A 17,279-nucleotide genomic window follows, 5' to 3' on the forward strand; every position below is an offset into this window, starting at 1 on the left:
GGGTTGACTGTGGGTTTTACTAGGACATGTGATCATCTGTTTTCCTTGGGCCTGTAACCCCAATTAATTGCCCACAGGATGGGGCTGCCTTGCTCATATCACTGTGTGAGGACACAGCTAGCAAGTGCCATATGTGAAGGAGAGAAGCCTTCAGTAGGCACTGGATAGGCTGATGCCTTGACGTCAGACTTTTCCAGAAATACAAACAGTATGTTGTTTAATTTTGAAATCACCCAAGGTCCTTACAGCAGACTGCAGTGGCTAAGATTTTCTTCCTTTTTAAGGTGGGTATTCCTCTTGATTCAATTTTTATAGTTATTTTATTATGTACAATAAATATATTACATATATTATTTGTACAACTATATACACACATATATGTATATATATGTATACATGTAAATGTGGTTATTTTGTCTGCATGAATGTCTGTGAATGACATTCATGTCTTGTGCCCAGGGAGGCCAAAAAAGAATGTTGGATTCCCCGGGCTAGAGTTACAGAGGGTTGTGAATTGCCATGAGTGTGCTGGAAACAGCATTAACATCTGCTGGAAGAGTAGCCTGTGAACTTAACAGCTGAGCCATCTCTCCAGCTCCTTGGTTCTATTTTTATTAACTTGAACAATTTATGTTTTATAGAAATCATAAATTTTATTCTGGACTTTAAAAATGGTGAGCTTAAAGCCTGAGTGTGGTAGCACATACCTTTAATCCGAGCACTCTGAAGGCAGAGGCAGAAGGATCTCTGTGAGTTCCAAGACAACCAGAGCTACATAATAAGACCCAATCTCAAAAACAAACAAACAAGAATTATGAGCTTAAATTTAATATCCATTTTGGACTTTCTAGAATCTGTAATTAAGGCTGATTTCTTGCTCTAGCTTTTACTAGCTTCCTCTCCCTTGGCTGAATTCCACACTTTCTGGCATTGTTCTGTCTCTCTTCAAAGAACTAACTTTTAGTTTTATACAAACATACTCTATCTCCCTCATTTCATTCTTTTCAAGATTTTTTTAAATAACAACTTTTCTCTCAGTTATATTTTAACTTTGTTTTGTTAGATTCTTGAGCTTATACACATAATTGACTTCTATTCATATTTATTTTATAATATATCCACACCTAAATATATTCCTCTTCTGAATATACACATGCACAATATATGTGTACCATGATACATGTATGTAAGACAGAGGGTAAACTGAGGAAGTAGGTTCTCTCCTTCCACACCATGTGAGTCTGAGGATCCAACTCACATCGTGAGGTTTGGCACTAAGTGTCTTTATCCACTGAGCCATCTTTTTTTTTTTTTTTGGAGGGGGGGTTCGAGACAGGGTTTCTCTGTGTTGTTTTGGTGCCTGTCCTGGATCTTGCTCTGTAGACCAGGCTGGCCTTGAACTCACAGAGATCTGTCTGGCTCTGCCTCCCGTGTGCTGGGATTAAAGGCGTGTGCCACCACTGTCCGACCCACTAAGCCATCTTGCTGACCCTCTATTTAGATTTAAATAGGAACCCTGTTATTTATGGACTGTGTGCCACTGGATAGGTTATTTAATCCGGAGCTCTGTGTTTCAGTTCCTCATCTGTGAAAAGAAGATTATGACAAAAATAAAAAGACAATTCACATAGATCACTTAGCAACATGCTAATTGCACAATTGTGCTGTGATATTTATGTATTATCGTTTCTTAATAGTTAACTTTATTTTGCACATTTCTCTTTTATTCTTGCTTTGGGGGGAAGTTATGAGATGAGGTCTCACTCTGTAACCCACGTGGCCTCAAAAGCATCGTAATCTTCCTGCCTCAGATTCAAGAGTTGGATTTGAGGTACCAAGTCTGGCTATAAAGCTTTAGCTACTGATTTGTTTAGTTAGTTAGTTAGTTAGTTAGTTAGTTAGTTAGTTAGTTAGTTAGTTAGTTAGTTAGTTAGTGGTAGTGGTTGTATTAGTTACTTTTCTATTACTGTAATAAAACACCAGGAGGAAAGCAACTCATAGCAGGAGCTGATTTTGGTTTACGGTTCCAGATTAACAGTCTGCCATGACAGGGAAGCATGGTGACAAGCAACAGGCATAGCAGCTGGAGTGGGAAGCTGAAGGCTCACATCCTGAACCACAAGCACGAGGCAGGGAGCACTAGCTTGGAATGGCACAAAGATTTGAAACCTCAACGCCTGTCCCTGGTGACATACTTCCTCCAGCAAGACCACTCCTCTAAGACCTACACCTAATGGGGACCAAGTGCAAACACCAGAGAGCCCGCCCTTGGGGACATTCTCATTCAAATCACTCCAGTGTGTTTAGGAGACAGGGTCTCACTCTGGAGCCTAGCATGACATGAAACTCATTATATTGCCCAGGTTTGGTTCAGAATCTAGGTAATCTTCCTGCCTCATCTCCCAGGTGCAGAGATTAAAGGCATGAGCACCATAACCTAGCTCCTATCTTTTTATTATTATTAGTTCCAATTTTTATTGCAGTGTAATCAAAGACTGTAATCTAAACTTTATTTATTTTTTTTGGGGGGGTGGCTTGGCTTTGGTTTTTTGAGAGTGGGTCTCTCTGTGTATGTAGCCTTGGCTGTCCTGGAACTCATTTTGTAGACCAAGCTGGCCTCAAACTCAGAGATCTGCCTGCCTCTGCTTCCCAAGTCCTGAGTTTAAAGGAGTACACCACCCACTTCCCCGGCTAACTGATTTCTTATCTGGGACTTTATTAGCATATTCCTTGTGTTTTAGCAGCTGGTTAATGTTTCATATGTGTTTGAAGAGACTGGACACTCACCGTTTATTGCGGCCAAAGTCCTTTACTCAAGCAAGCTGCTCTGCTGAGTTGTTCAAACTCCGCCCACTCTAGCAGTTCTCCTACCTGATCTGTAGTTTCTGAGGTAGGTGTTAGTTTTCCAACAGTTACGATGTTTTCTACTCTGAAAGTTCTGTAAATTTTTACTGCATACATTCGGTGATAAACATGATTTTGATGATTTAGTGTGTGATTTATAAAGGTTCAGTTAGTAAAACTTCTCATGGAATTTATTTTCATCAATAGGAATGTCAAATTCTTTTTACATTCAATTTGTTTGTTTAGTCCAACATTGTTACCCTGTTTCTTTTCTTCTGGTAGCAATCACATGGTATTTCTTTGTATGTTATTTTATTTTAAATCACTTTATTGTTATGAAGTCACAGATAAAAACATCACACAGCTACATAGCCACTCAAATGAACACTTGCCCAATCCTAAACTCGACACATTTCACTGAACTTCTAAACTGTTAGAATGGTCATTCTGAGGCCATGGGCTTCGCTTAGGGGCTCTGCTTTCACCCTTTCACTATTCACCACAAGGGAAAAAGAAAAAAACTATGACAGAGTTGAAAGAGCCTCAAAGACTCCTTTTTACAATTATTTCTTTCCTTTTATGTGTATGAGTATTTTGCCTGCATGGGTGTATGTACACTTTGTGCATGCTGGTGTCCACAGAGGTCAGAAAAGGGTGTTGGATCCCCGGAAATGGAGTTCCAGAAAGCTGTTAGCCTCCATGTAGTTGCTGAAAACTGAACCCCAGTCCTCTGAAAGAACAACAAGTGCTCTTAAATCATGGAGCCATCTTTCCAGCCCCTTCATAGCCTATTTATAACATATTGTAAATAACAGTTAGATATGTTGCTATTTCTTAACCAAATTTTAAATTATTTCCTTTTATTGAAGAAATGTCATCCATTGTCACTGAATGACAGATTGACTTTTCCTGCCACTTAATTGTATGTGTATGTTTATCATACTTTCAGAACTTCTATCTGTTCAGCATGGCTTTATCCTGACACTCTTATGTTCAATCATCTAGATAGGAGTTGGTCTGTTCCCTCCTTTTTTTTTTTCACTTTATTTTATGTGGATTGATGTGAAGGAGTCCGATTTCCTGGAACTGGAATTACAGACAGTTGTGAGCTGCCATGTGGGTACTGGGAATTGAACCCAGGTTCTCTGAAGAGAAGTCAGTGCTCTTAACCACTGAGCCATCTCTCCAGCCCCTGTTCCCTCCTTTTGAAAATAAAGTTTTATTAGAACACAGGTACACCACTCAGGTACTGATTTATCTACAACTGCTTTTTCACACTATAGCAAAAGTTACAAGTTGTGATGAAAAACCATATGGATCATAAAACTGAAATAATTACTGTTTGGCCTTTTACTGAAGCAGATCTGTGAAAATCTAATCTAGATTTTAATTTTAATCACATTGTAGTTAGGCAACTATAAATTAATTATCTTTCCCCATCCCACTGATTCTTGAACTTTATCTTCAATCTTTCTTGGACTCATATTTTGTTGAAGTTTATCATATAATCATTTTTTCAAAAGGTTCTATTGTTGATACAGAGCTATTAAGATTTTTATTTCAAGCCGGGCGGTGGTGGCGCACGCCTTTAGTCCCAGCACTCGGGAGGCAGAGGCAGGCGGATCTCTGTGAGTTCGAGGTCAGCCTGGTCTCCAAAGCGAGTTCCAGGAAAGGCGCAAAGCTACGCAGAAAAACCCTGCTTGAAAAAAAACAACCCCCCCCCCCCAAAAAAAGATTTTTATTTCAAAAGGAACATTTAAGGTGCTGAAGAAGCTCAGTATTTAAGAATAGTTGCTTTTCTTCCAGAAAACCCAAGTTCGGTTTCCAGCACCCACATCTGGCAACTCACCATTTCCGGGATCTCTAGCTGCAGGGAATCTAATGTCCTCTTCTGACCTCTGTGAGCACCCATACATATGGTATACTCTCATAGAGACATACAAATAAAAAGAACAGAAAATCACTCTTTTGATTGATTGATCGATTGATTTTTGAGACAGTCTATGTAGCCCTGGCTGCCCTAGAACTTGCTGTATAGATCAGGCTAGTCTTGAACTCATAAAGATCTGCCTGCCTCTGCCTTCTGAGTGCTGGAACTAAAGGTGTGTACTACCATACTAGACAAAAATCACACTTTTGATAGGCATGGTAGTACATGCCTATAATCCTAGCACTCAGGAGGATGAGGGAAGAGGGTTGAGAGTTCAAGGCCAGCTTAGCTTACATGGGAGGCCCTGCCTCACTAAAAGAAGGGCAAACAGTGGTTTTAAGCTCTAAAATCACTGTTTGCTTGCTGAATAACACACCCTGAATGAACAGTTGTTTTATGTGTAACACAGGCACATGGTTTACTTACATACTTAGGCTTTTCTTAAAATTATAAACTTAAAAAATAATTTCTTACCCTTTTCTTTCATTTGTCAACTCTTTAAGAGCTGCATCTTCTATTTGTTGAGCCTGGAGTTTCCACAAACCTGTAGGCTTCTTGTACTGTATTCTTCTACTCTGTAGATAAGATTCCCTTTAGTTCTGTTTCTGCTGGAAACAGGTAGACGGGTGACCACAGGGAAGGGACTGGCATGCTGTGGGACAGAATGTTTACTTGCAGAGGAACCTCCTCTCCTGGAGTCTCTTGCTACTGCTCTGTTCCTTGCCTTCCAGGATCAGCAAGTGCACTTTAACTATTGGACATTACACGCGGATGAAGGGAAGGGCGCTGGCAGAATCTTAATCACTTTGCTTTTTAGGGTAGGCTCTGCTGTCCACTAAGCCCCACATTTCTTCAGCCCTTTCAGCAATCTGGAGCCAATATTTATGGTACAAATGTTCTAGTTTGTTTTTGCAAGGTTTGATACCATCTCCTAAAAATATCCGCACCATTGCGGGCACTTTTTCTTCCCAGGTCTGTTCCCTATTAGTTGCCCCCCACTCCCATCTCTCAGTCTTTTCTGTAGTTCCCTAAGTGTGTGTAGAGGTCAATTTCCTCCACTCTTAAATCTTGATTTAACCTTCCTACACAAGATCTTTAATTAAACTTTCAGAACACTATGGAACATCATTTACAAGTGGCATCCTATGATCTTGCCATTTTTATTTCCAAACATTTTTTTTAAGAAACCGAGTATCTCCAACACAGAAAGAACATTTAAGCCCACCCTCGTGATGTTTCTGAGGCGACTGAAAACAAGATGATTTTCATCAACGTCGGTGGAGGGGCATTTAGTCCTGAGCTGTTTGCCTTTCAAACACATTGGGTAGTCTCTTCAGCTGTCCTTCTTTAAAGTAGCCTTTCACAGAGGCAGGAGACACTGGCTGCAGAACTGTGATTCCTAATCACTTTCCCCTTCTCCAACACCAAGTAGCAATCACTGACTTAGTTAATAATTTCAGACAGAAAAATAAAATGAGCTAACCAGCTATCCTGTTTTAGACTTGCACTCCCATCCCGGCTGTATCAATAGTATCTGCTATGATTGCCTACTGAGAAGCCTGTGTAGAGTCCACTGGAAGATCGTAACTCCATGCTGTAACACTGATTAGGCAAACCCTTCCTAGAAAAGCTAGAAAGGAGAGGCCCCTACACCCTATGTTTTGTGGGCTTTTAAAGACCTTAACATGAATGGTTGGTCTCAGTCTTCTTTAGGAACCTCAGGAGAAATACTGTTTTGGAATTCCTATGAGTAGTCCTTGAAGTTTCCCAACTGATTATAAATACCTTCTTGCTAGGCAGTGGTGGTACACTCCTTTAATCCCAGCACTTGGGAGGCAGAAGCAGGCAGATAACTGTGAGTTTGAGGCCAGCCTGGTCTACAGAGCAAGTTCCAGGACACACAGGGCTACACAGAGAAACCCTGTCTCTCTCTCTACCTGCCCCTCACACACACAAGCACAAATAATAATAATGATAGTGATAATAATAATAAAAAATAACTTCTCTCCCACTCTGTTTGGGACTAGGGTTGTTATTTGGAGGAATTGCTGTTGCACACCTCTATATAATCAGAATTCTCTGAGACTCGGTATTAGTCACTTCTGCATTACTGTGACCTAAATACCAGATAGAAACAACTTAAGAACTGTTGGGGGACATAGTTCAATGGTAGAACACTTGACCAGCATACATGAGGTCCTATATTCAATCCTTGATAAAAGGTAAAGGTGGTGGGGAGAAACACTTATGGGGAAAAAAATTTTATCTTGGTTCACAGATTTAAAGTGTTTCAGTCTAGCATAGCAGAGAAGATGTAGCAGAATGGCTTAGATCATGGAGCATGTGGTAGCTATTCCCACGGCAGTCACAGGAAGCAGTCTGAATCCAGAAGCAGAGCTGTGTTATACCCTTCAAAGGCCAACTCCTAGTGGCCTACTTCCACCAAGTAGGCCTATGTTACGAAATATTTGATTATACTATGTAAAGATATGTCACTGTGATTGGTTTAATAAAAAGCTCAATGGCCAATAACTAGGCAGGATATCTAGGCACAGAGGATGCTGGGAAGAAGAAGGGTGGAGATGCCATGAGACACAGAGTGAGCACTATGGGCACTATGGATATGAGGTAATAAAGTCACGTGGCAGCACATAGATTAATAGAAATTGGTTAATTTAAGTTATAAAAGCTAGTTAGAAACAAGCCTAAGCTACTGGCCAAGTTTTCATAATTAATAAAAAGTCTCCATGTGGGTATTTGGGAGCTGGCAGGTGGGACAGAGAAAGACTACCTACAGGCCTATCTCCTAAATAATGCCACCAGCTCAGAAACAAGCATTCAAACATAAGCCTGGGGTGGCAAAATGGTTTAGTAAGTAAAACACTTGCCACACAAGCCTAATAACCTAAGCTTAATCCCCAGAGTCCATGTAAAGGTAGAAGAGAATGCACTCCAAAAAGTTGCTCCCTAACCTCCACACAGGTGATGTGGCACACACAATCCCCTCTCCTACAATAATAAACAAACAAACAAACAAATGATAAAAACACAAGCTGGAGTGGACATGTCAGAGTCAAACAATAACAGATGTTAACTATTGAATCTGTTTTCTCCTTGGTGTAGGCAAGTCTGCCCTTGTCATCTAGTGCTGTTCTCTTGCTATCCATGGGCAGTGTTTGACCGTCCTTCCATGCTCTGATCGAGTACTCTCTAATGGCAGCTACTTAGGAACAGTGTGCCTTCTCTGAAGTATCTGTACTTCATCAGACTTTAAGCAGGGACACAATAACCAGGCTGGTGTCACTTTGGTTTCTCGGTTCATTTTTTTTTCCCTTTTCTTTTTTCCTGTTTCTCTATATAGGTGTTCTGTAGCTCAGGCTAGACTCAAACTCCCTATGTAGCCCAGGCTGGCCACAAACTCATCGTCCTGCTTTAGCTTCTCTTAAGTTCTCGGATAAAAGTCTACACTACCACACCTGGGTCCACTTTGCCTTCCAATACTCCCGTCTCTGTCCTGTCTTCTACCACCCTCTGAGGCTTCACTTCCTTCTTCTCCCTCCCAGAAGTAGAAAAAACGGAAAAATCACAAGTGTTTGGCTCTTACTATGTGTAAAGCATTAAGATAGTAATTTCATGATGGTTTTCATTGAATCCATAATGTAGTTGTGTGAGGGAGTTTTTATAATCGCCACTTCTACCAGCTGGAAAACAAGCCCAAAGAGGTAAAGAGGAGGGCTGAGGTCAGGTGGAATGTTAGCCTCTCCCACCCACACAACCCCCTTGAGAGTGAGTGTCAAGCCTGGCCCATCCAAGGGTGTGGATCTGGATCCACAGGAGCAACTGGACATAGCTGACTGTTTTCTTTGAGAACAATGGGCTGGCCTGAATGCCTTTAGCACCAAGGCTCCAGTCTCAGCAGCAGATGTCAGCCTGAAGAGATAAAATCAGCTGCTGAGAAACGTTGTAGTGTCACAGAAGATGAACTGTAAGTACAAATTAAGTCCTTAACTTCCCACTATTATACAGTTACGTTATCAAGCTTTCTTGCTAGCCCATTCCCTTTTCTTATATTCAAGCTTTTGTTTCTTAACCTAGACTTTTTCTAATTCAGTAACTCAATTCGACAAACATCCACTGTTTGGCTACTCCAGCACCGACTACCTTTTATGTTGCAGATACAGAGACTAAAAACACACTTCCTGACCACATGTGATTCACAGTTTACAGGACAGGCAGAAACAGGAACCAAGAAATAAGCCTATAATGAGATAGTGTCTGACATAGGCTGTGCAAGGTACCACAGAAGACAAGAAGAGAGGTGGAGGTGTGGGTGGAGCGGGGAGTGGATAAGGAAAGCCTTCAGAGATGATGCCATTCTGAACCAAAGAGTGAGTACCTCAGATGATCAGGAATATCTTTGTATTGTAGACGACTCTATTGAAGGAAGAGGGTCACATCAAACCTGCTCCTCAGGTCTGAGGAGACGAATAAGTTGCTAGAGCCGCACAGGTAACTGGATTAGACACTTTTCTCATGGTTATGACCAAATAAATACTTGACAAGAGGCAACTTAAAGAAAATACTGGGGCTGGGGATGTAGCTCGGTTAGTAGAATGTTTCCCTAGCATGCATGAAGCCCAGGGTTCAATCCCCAGCACCATACCACCGAAGCAGAAGGATCAGACACACACTGAGCTGGTGGCCAGCCTAGGATATGTGAGACCCTTCCTAGGGTAGAGATTTATTTTGGTACATAGTGTAGTCCACCACAGCTGGGAAGGCACATCGGCAAAACACATGGTGCAGGTATAGTAGCAGGAAGTGCCTGAGACTGAAGCCAAAGGCGTGTAAGCCCGCTTACTCACATCTCAACGGACCGGCAAGTGGAGAGAGACAGTGCTGGTACTCACCTGGCATTCTCCTTTTCCCCACTTTGCTCAGGCTTGGAACCCAGCCAAGAGGATGGCGCTACCTACATTCAGAGTGGGTCTTCCCTGAGCAAACACATACACCCTAAAAATGGGCCTTATTAATGCCCAGGGTTTTTTCATCTAATCAAATTGAAGATGAAAATGAACCATCATAGCATCTAAGTGGACTTTCCATTCCCTAGCTCTCTTTCAGAGTGTATGAGGTCACTTGTGTTATTTTTGGGTCCCCCAGTGCCAGACTATTGATTTGTTTTTCTCATTCATGCCCTTCTTACTTTAGTGTTCCATCTGAAAATGACTTAAATCCCATCAAGCTTCTACTGTCACTAAGCAACCATCTTAGCTTCGGGAAGCCCTTCCAGCTTGTCTTCACACTTCCTGCTTATTCTCTGTCTCCACTGGTTACTGGTGTCTAATGGTTTTGAAGAAGGCCTTCTCTTGTGTCTTTCAGCTACTAGTTTTACTGAGAACTGCCTAGTCCTTTCTCATTGTCATGGTCATATTCTATAAGAAAGGAATCAAATTACTAGTTCACTTCTAACTTTTTGGGGGCAAAGCTCTTGTACAAATTATGCTGAAGTATAAGATAATATAATGTATGTGTGTGTGGTCTCATATGAGCTGTTTAATGGTAGACTCCTGACTTGTATGGTGAATCTGAAAAGCCAGACCCCACAAAGAAAGAAAGAACAGACTCTTCAGAGCAAGTTCAAGAGGCTTATATTTTTGTCTCACTTTGGAAAAAAAATGTATGCTTAGTGTTCCGATTACATTTATGAACTTCTTGAAGATAAGAACAGTATCTTTTTTGTGTTTAATTTTTTTCAAGGTCCCAGAATAATAATTTGTATATGGTGTGTACTTTACTGCACCTTAAACTGAAATCATGTGTGGATTACTGGTTAGGCTCGCTCCAGGTCAGCCTACACCTGCTCTGACTTCCTCATTGTACATAGGATTGCTCGCTCTTAAGGTCTATTCATTGCCACTTTTAAAGTTAGGTAAATATACTTTTACTTAACTTGCTTCTGTTCATAGCTACTGCTGGCCTGAATTTCTAAGGTATTGGATTTCTACTTCGGAACTTTTGGTCCCAAGGAAAAGTAAACACTTTCTTTAAAACTCAGACAGTTGATATTAACTTGAACCCTCCTTAATATAGGAGAATTCAGGTCAACATAAACATGTATCTACTACCAAACAGTGGAAAAATTTCCTAAGTGAAATTCAAGCTGTATTTGGCATTCATTTTTATGTCTTTCACTTGAATAGCTAAGTACATTATGTGAACTTTAGCCCATTAATCCTTAGAGATAAGTAAAGGGAACTTGAAAGAAGGGCTTGCTCAGATAGGGTCTCCTAGCCAGATAGCACTAACAGCCTTACTCAGTATTGGAACAGGTCAGCTTGCCTTAATAGACCATTGTTTTAATCTCAGGATGAAAAACGTGTGCTCTAAGAGAACTCACATTTTCACATTGGACTTCTTAGCATATAAGACATTCAGAACATCTGTGCAAATGTGCCAATATTCACTTGGTTTTAAAGTCTGAAAATTGTCTCTTTTGCAATCGCTTCCTCTTTATCTCCTTCTTCAGACCCCCCACTTCTCCCCCTCTCTTATATTTTTGGTTGTGAGCCTAGCCTTTAACAGCTGAGCCGTCTCTCCAGCCCTTCTCCCCCTCTCTTATATTTTTGGTTGTGAGCCTAGCCTTTAACAGCTGAGCCGTCTCTCCAGCCCTTCTCCCCCTCTCTTAATGCAATTAAAGGCAAGACTGTAAATCGTATTATAGCAATGGAACTTAACATAGCACTCCCTCCTGGGACTACTTGAATTTTGAAAGACAAGCCCAAAGAAATAGTCATTAGTTTCTGAAATAAAAATATCAGAAATTGGGCAAGGAAGGGGTAGAGGGTGTAGGAGTCCTTCTTTCCTGGTTCTTCTAAATGACATGAGGGGCTTCTTACATTTCTACTTTAAGCTCCTAGAGGGAAAGGCTTGAGATGGAGGAAGGCAGAGGATGTTACAGTCAAAGGGAAAGAGGATATTTATATAGTTAAGGTGAGAAGAAAAGAGAGAATGGGACAGAACTTTATCATTTCTATGCTAAGCCACCATCGCTTAGGGCACGTAATATCAGTGATTAAACCAATTTTAGGGCCCATCATCGTTTGACAGAACAATCATAATTAATAACAGAGCACTGTTTTGTAAGGTAGACTGACAATAGTCTTCATAGGAGACTGAATTTAAAAATTATGCCTTTAAGAAATCTGAAACAAAAAAAATAGTCAAGTCACCTAAAATTGGGTGTGGATTCAAGCCAAACCCAGAGACTCCCCACCACCCTTTTGGTCACTTACATTCCGTTAAGGATCTGGCCACAGCTCACTCAGGACTTTGCATTTTTCTTTCATCAAATGGATTCCCACCACTGCTCAGGCTGCCTCCTTCCCCCAGTGTCTTAGTCAGGGTTGCTATTGCTGTGATGAAACATCATGACCAAAAGCAAGTTGGGGCCTGGTGGTAGTGGTGGTGCACGCCTTTGATCCCAGCACTTGGGAGGCAGAGGCAGCCTGATGTTTGTTGAGTTTGAAGCCAGCCTGGTCTACAAATCAAGTTCCAGGCAGTCAGGACTGTTGCACAAAGAAACTCTGTCTTGAAAACAAACAAAAACAAACAAAAAGAAAAGCAAGTTGGGGAGGAAAGGGTTTATTGGCCTACACTTCCACATCGTAGACCACCACTGAAGGAAGTCAAGGTAGGAACCTGGAAGCAGAAGCTGATGCCGAGGCCCTGAAGTGATGTTATTCTGTTTACCAGCTTTGCTTTTCAGGGCTTGCTCAACCTGCTTTCTTATAGAACCAGGATCACCAGCCCAGAAGTGACACCACCCACAGTGGGCTGGACCCTCCCCAATCAATTACCAGTTAAGGAAATGCCCTACAGGCTTGCTTACAGCCCAGTCTCATAGAGACATTTTCTCAATTGAGGTTACATCCTCTCAGATGACTATAAAATGTCATAGTCAAGCTGACATAGAACTAGCTAGCACACCCAGGTTCTGCCTCTTATTCATTTAAAGGATACCCAATTCGAAGGCCAGCCAAGAGGCCTTCTCTAGATAGTTCTTCTAACTTCAACAGACCATTCTCTCCAATCTACCTCTACCACTAATAGGTATTACTGTGGTGATTTGAATGAGACTAGCCCCCATAGGCTCCTATGTTTGAATACTTAATCCTTAGTTGGTGGAACTGTTTGGGAAGGATTAGGAGCTGTGACCTTGTTGGAAGAGGAGTGTCACTGGGAGTGGTCACTCTCGGGGGACTCTCTACCATCTACTTGTGGTTTGAGATATGAGTTCTCCCCCATGGTGACCTACTGTCACACCCTCTCTGCCATCATGGACCCTAACCCTCTGAAACGGTAAGCCTAATTAAATGTTTTCTTTTATGATACCTTGGTCATAGTGTCTCATCACACCAGCAGAAAATAAACTAAGACAATTATATTTTGGAATTCATCTCATATATGTCAATATGTTAGAGGCCAGCTAGGCCAAGGTCATGAGCAGAAGCAAATACCCACTACATCTCTCTGCTTCGCATAATATAAACTACTTTGAATTGGACCTACACCTTATTTATATTTTCTGCACCCAATAATATTCTGTGGTATTAATTTTCCTCATACTTAGTACATTATGTGAACTTTACCTCACTAATCCACGGAGGTAAGTATAGTATAATTATTTATGTCACACTCTGGATAGTTTCATAAAGGAGATGAGGTTTTTTATTTCTTTTTTTTTTATTAGAGATGAGGTTTATATACATAAGAGTACTAGAAAAAAGTTGAAGTTAATTACTGAATTTAAATGATATTTACTAAACACCGAGGAGCCAGGAATTATGTCCTGGGATTTTTAGCATAAACTAGTCTACTTCTGAGGTGTTCACAAGCCACTTTGCCAATTCTCTTGTTTTGACACTTCAGTGGTTTACATATCAATCTACACCTTGTTCCTTACAATAACCCTGTGAAGTGTATCAGTATTTTCACGCTCACAGAAGTGAACTAGCATTTGAATTCCCAGATCTTCTGACTCCACCACCAGACTTTCTTCCCCATTACACTGGCATTCCTCATACTGTTTTTTCCCATTGTCATATACACCCTGGAGGGGAAATACATTTACACTCTCTGAGATTGGAATGTGCTCAAAAATCAATGCTATTTTTTGTTTTGTTTGTTTTTTGAGACAGGGTTTCTCTATGTAGTCCTGCCTGTCCTAGAACTCACTCTGTAGACCAGGCTGGCTTTGAACTCAGAGATCCACCTGCCTCTGCCTCCCAAGTACTGGGATTAAAGGTGTGGGCCATCACTGGCCAGCAATCAATGCATCTTAAAAATTCATATTTACGAAAATGTTTTATATCACCTCCCAGGGGAGTGAACTGAAACTGAGAAAATGAATTACTCAGGGTCTCTGGGTTTGGTTTGAATCCCACCCACAGTTTTAGGTAGCTTTACCTTTTTTTTCTTTTCAGGTTTCTTAAAGGCATAGTTTTTAAATTCAGTTTCCTATGAAAACTATAACAAAGCTCAAACTTACCTCTCAAATGTCAAAAGTGTGAGCCATGATCTTCTTTCCCTGAAAGGTTGTCTCATTCTGGTGATAGGATCTCTTCAGTCTGTTACTATTCGCAAACCCTCTCATGGCTGATTGAACCTAATGGTTCCAGATGTGTACTCCAACTGCCCGGCGGCCAGTCCCTGAAGGCCCCAAGTCTGCATAAACACACTCTGTTCAGAATCGCCGCCGCTAGAGGGCAAATCGGGGCTGTAACTCTGGACAGCCCTCTAGTGGTGGCTGTGGAATACGTAGCTCTTTATGGAACCTATTAAAAACTCTAAAGTTGCACTCGGGAAGTCAGCCTGTGTGACACCCGGTAGTGAAGTTATTTTAAAGACATTTTGTTTCTCGACTTCCTAGTCTTAAGGCCTTTAGCAGGTATCGGTTGCCTTTCTTTGATGAATCTCCCCCTCAGGGTGTGACAATGTGAAACCATCATCTTCAGAAGGTTAATTTTTTTTTTTTTTTTAAATAGGGGTTCTTGGCCACTTTTCCCAATTGTCTTTTTTGTTTTGTTTCTAGAGACAGGGTTTCAGGCTGTGTAACAGCCCCTGGTGGCTGTCCCGGAATTCACTCTGTAGACTAGGCTGGCCTCGACTCACAGAGATCCACCTGCCTCTGCTTCCCCAGTGCTGGGATTAAAGACAAGCGCCACCACTGCCCGGTTTCCCATTGTCTTCCCATAGCATCTTCCCCATGGACACGAATTTACAAATATGCATTCAAGATCTTCCATTACAATCTTAGCTTCAATAACAGCTGGCGAGGTCTAAAACTAACATTCACAATTTAAACCCTGGCTCCTATATTTAGTAATCGAATAACTAACTTTTCTAGGCTTTTGTCTCATCAGCAAAATAGAGAATAATAGCAACCATATTACATAGTTTTGGAGAAGCACACAATAATCGTGTACAAAAGGGGCTAACAGGGCAGCATAAGTGTTCAACGAGCATTAGCTACCACTAGGTAATCTTCAGTTATGCCACTGTGAACTGTACCAGTTAGTGCCAGAAAAATGCGGTATATATAGGAGACATTGGCATACGTGCAAAATAAATTTCAGTAGCAACCTACATGTAGCCTAAAGCCGTTGTGTCCTTAGGTTGTGAAAAGGGGGCTCGTTTGTGTGATACAATCCATGCACCGGGTACTTGGAACAGTCTCGATTCTCATGCAGAAACTGTATTTTGCACACAAGTGTCCATCCCTCCACCCCACCAGGGGCAAACATTCAGGGAGAGTCTGGGCTTGGAGTCCGTGAACCGGGCCTGAGGCCACATGGACAAAAACAAGAGAGTTTCAGGCCAAGGCAAGGAACAGAGCACTCAAAAGACCACGCAACCCAAGCCAATCAGATTCCCTACCCACTAGAAGTCTGAAAGGTGGCAGAGCCTCCTAGCTCAAAGTCCACCCAGGAAAGTGGCCAGAAAATCGGACAGGTAGAAGTCCGACAGAAACACGGTCAGAAAAGTTCAGAGCTGGAAGGCTCATTACAGCCACAGGCCCAGAAAAAGGTCAGGGAGAGCTGCGCAGCTGTTCCATCTGGTGCCAAAGGCTTCGGCTGTTGTCTTCTCCACCCAGGCACTTAGCCTTCCTGACCAGCCCCACCTAGACAAGCCAATCCTTCCACTCTCGGGGGAGGACTGACTTGTTGGAGGCAGTCCCACTCTAAGTATGAATGGCAAGAGGGCGAGCGCTGGGCAGTCTCCGGCTGGGGTGGGTTTCGATGGCTGCAAAGGAGGAGCTCTTGGCTGAAGCTTGAGAGCCTCCATGTTGTATCCCATGTGTTTCTTTGAGAAACAGGAGGGGCCCTGGCTGCCAGGGACCCTGACAAGCTGCGACTTGAGCTGTGTCTCCGAGCCTGGGCTGAACTGAGACTATAGAGCAGGGAGGGCACCCCTGGCAGGGGGGGTGGGGTGGGGAACGGCATGGGCAAAGGCACCAAGGAAGAATGAATCTGCTGCGCGCTGAGGATGGCATGGAGACTTCCCTGATTGGCGCCGGGAGTTCTCGCAGGGGGGATGGAGGCGGCTGTGATTGGGTGGCTAAAGTGGGGCCAGATTTGGAGGGCTTTGAATGCCCGACCGAGGAAACACTTCCACCAGCTCCTCTCACTTGCCATTTTTCCTCCCAGAGCCGATTCACCTCGCGGCGCTGGCTCTTCTTCGGTGGGGGGTGGTGGGGGGGAGTAAAGGAGGTGGGGGGGAGAGAAGAAGGAGGGGAGGCTTCTGAGAAGTCGACTTCGAAGCTCTCACCTGCTTCAGCAGCGCGGTCCGCGGACCGAGGGAGGAAGCGAGCCTGACTGGCGGAGGGGAGGCGCACGCACGCCTGCACGCACGCACGCGCGCGCGCGTGGGGCCGGGGGGGGGTGGGGTGGGGGAGGAGGTCGTGCGGCCGCTTCGTTCCACCTTACACGCTCTAGGAAGCAATCAATTCTCCCTTCCACGCCGCGCGGCCGCACGGGGCCACCCCCCCCACCCCCTGCACACCCACCCACCACCACCCCACCCCCGCCGCCGTCACGCGAGCCCGCTCCTCCCCCCCACTCCCCCCTCCCCGCCCGCCCCACGCCGTCCTCGCGTCCTCCTGCAGCCGCCCGGCCGCTCCCTCCGGGGGGAGGTCCCCCCCACCCCCCCCACCCACCCCGAGCCCCGAACCCCGAACCCCGAACCCGCCGCGGCTTCCTGGGCCCGCGGCCGCTCCGCCCCGCCCCGCCGCCCCGCGCGCCCCCCCCCCCTGCGGCCCCCGCGCCGCGCCCGCACACGCGCGTCCACGCCCCCCGGCCGCGCGGTAGGTGTTGTGCCGTCTGCGCCGGGCCGCAGTGCGGCTGCGCGCGCTGGGCTGCTCGGGGCTGGCAGGACAGCGGCGGCCGCGGCGGCGGCGGCGGGGCCGGGAGCGAGCGAGCGGGCGGGCGGGCGGGCGGACGGGCGA

At 43.8% G+C, this 17,279-nt stretch overlaps 1 long non-coding RNA gene across 1 annotated transcript; it reads right to left on the reverse strand.

The window, feature by feature from the left end:
• Positions 1-10,408: 10,408 nt before the first annotated feature.
• On the reverse strand, positions 10,409-16,585 carry LOC128095250 (uncharacterized). Its single transcript, XR_008213196.1, has 2 exons — positions 14,325-16,585; positions 10,409-12,364 (listed from the first exon to the last, which is right to left on the reverse strand). It is a non-coding gene; the product is annotated as an uncharacterized LOC128095250 (long non-coding RNA).
• Between the last annotated feature and the right edge of the window lie 694 nt (positions 16,586-17,279).

Source organism: Peromyscus californicus, unplaced genomic scaffold, assembly GCF_007827085.1.
Source record: "Peromyscus californicus insignis strain IS unplaced genomic scaffold, ASM782708v3 Scaffold_11__1_contigs__length_118956290, whole genome shotgun sequence".
In the NCBI taxonomy this organism is placed as follows: Eukaryota; Metazoa; Chordata; class Mammalia; order Rodentia; family Cricetidae; genus Peromyscus; species Peromyscus californicus.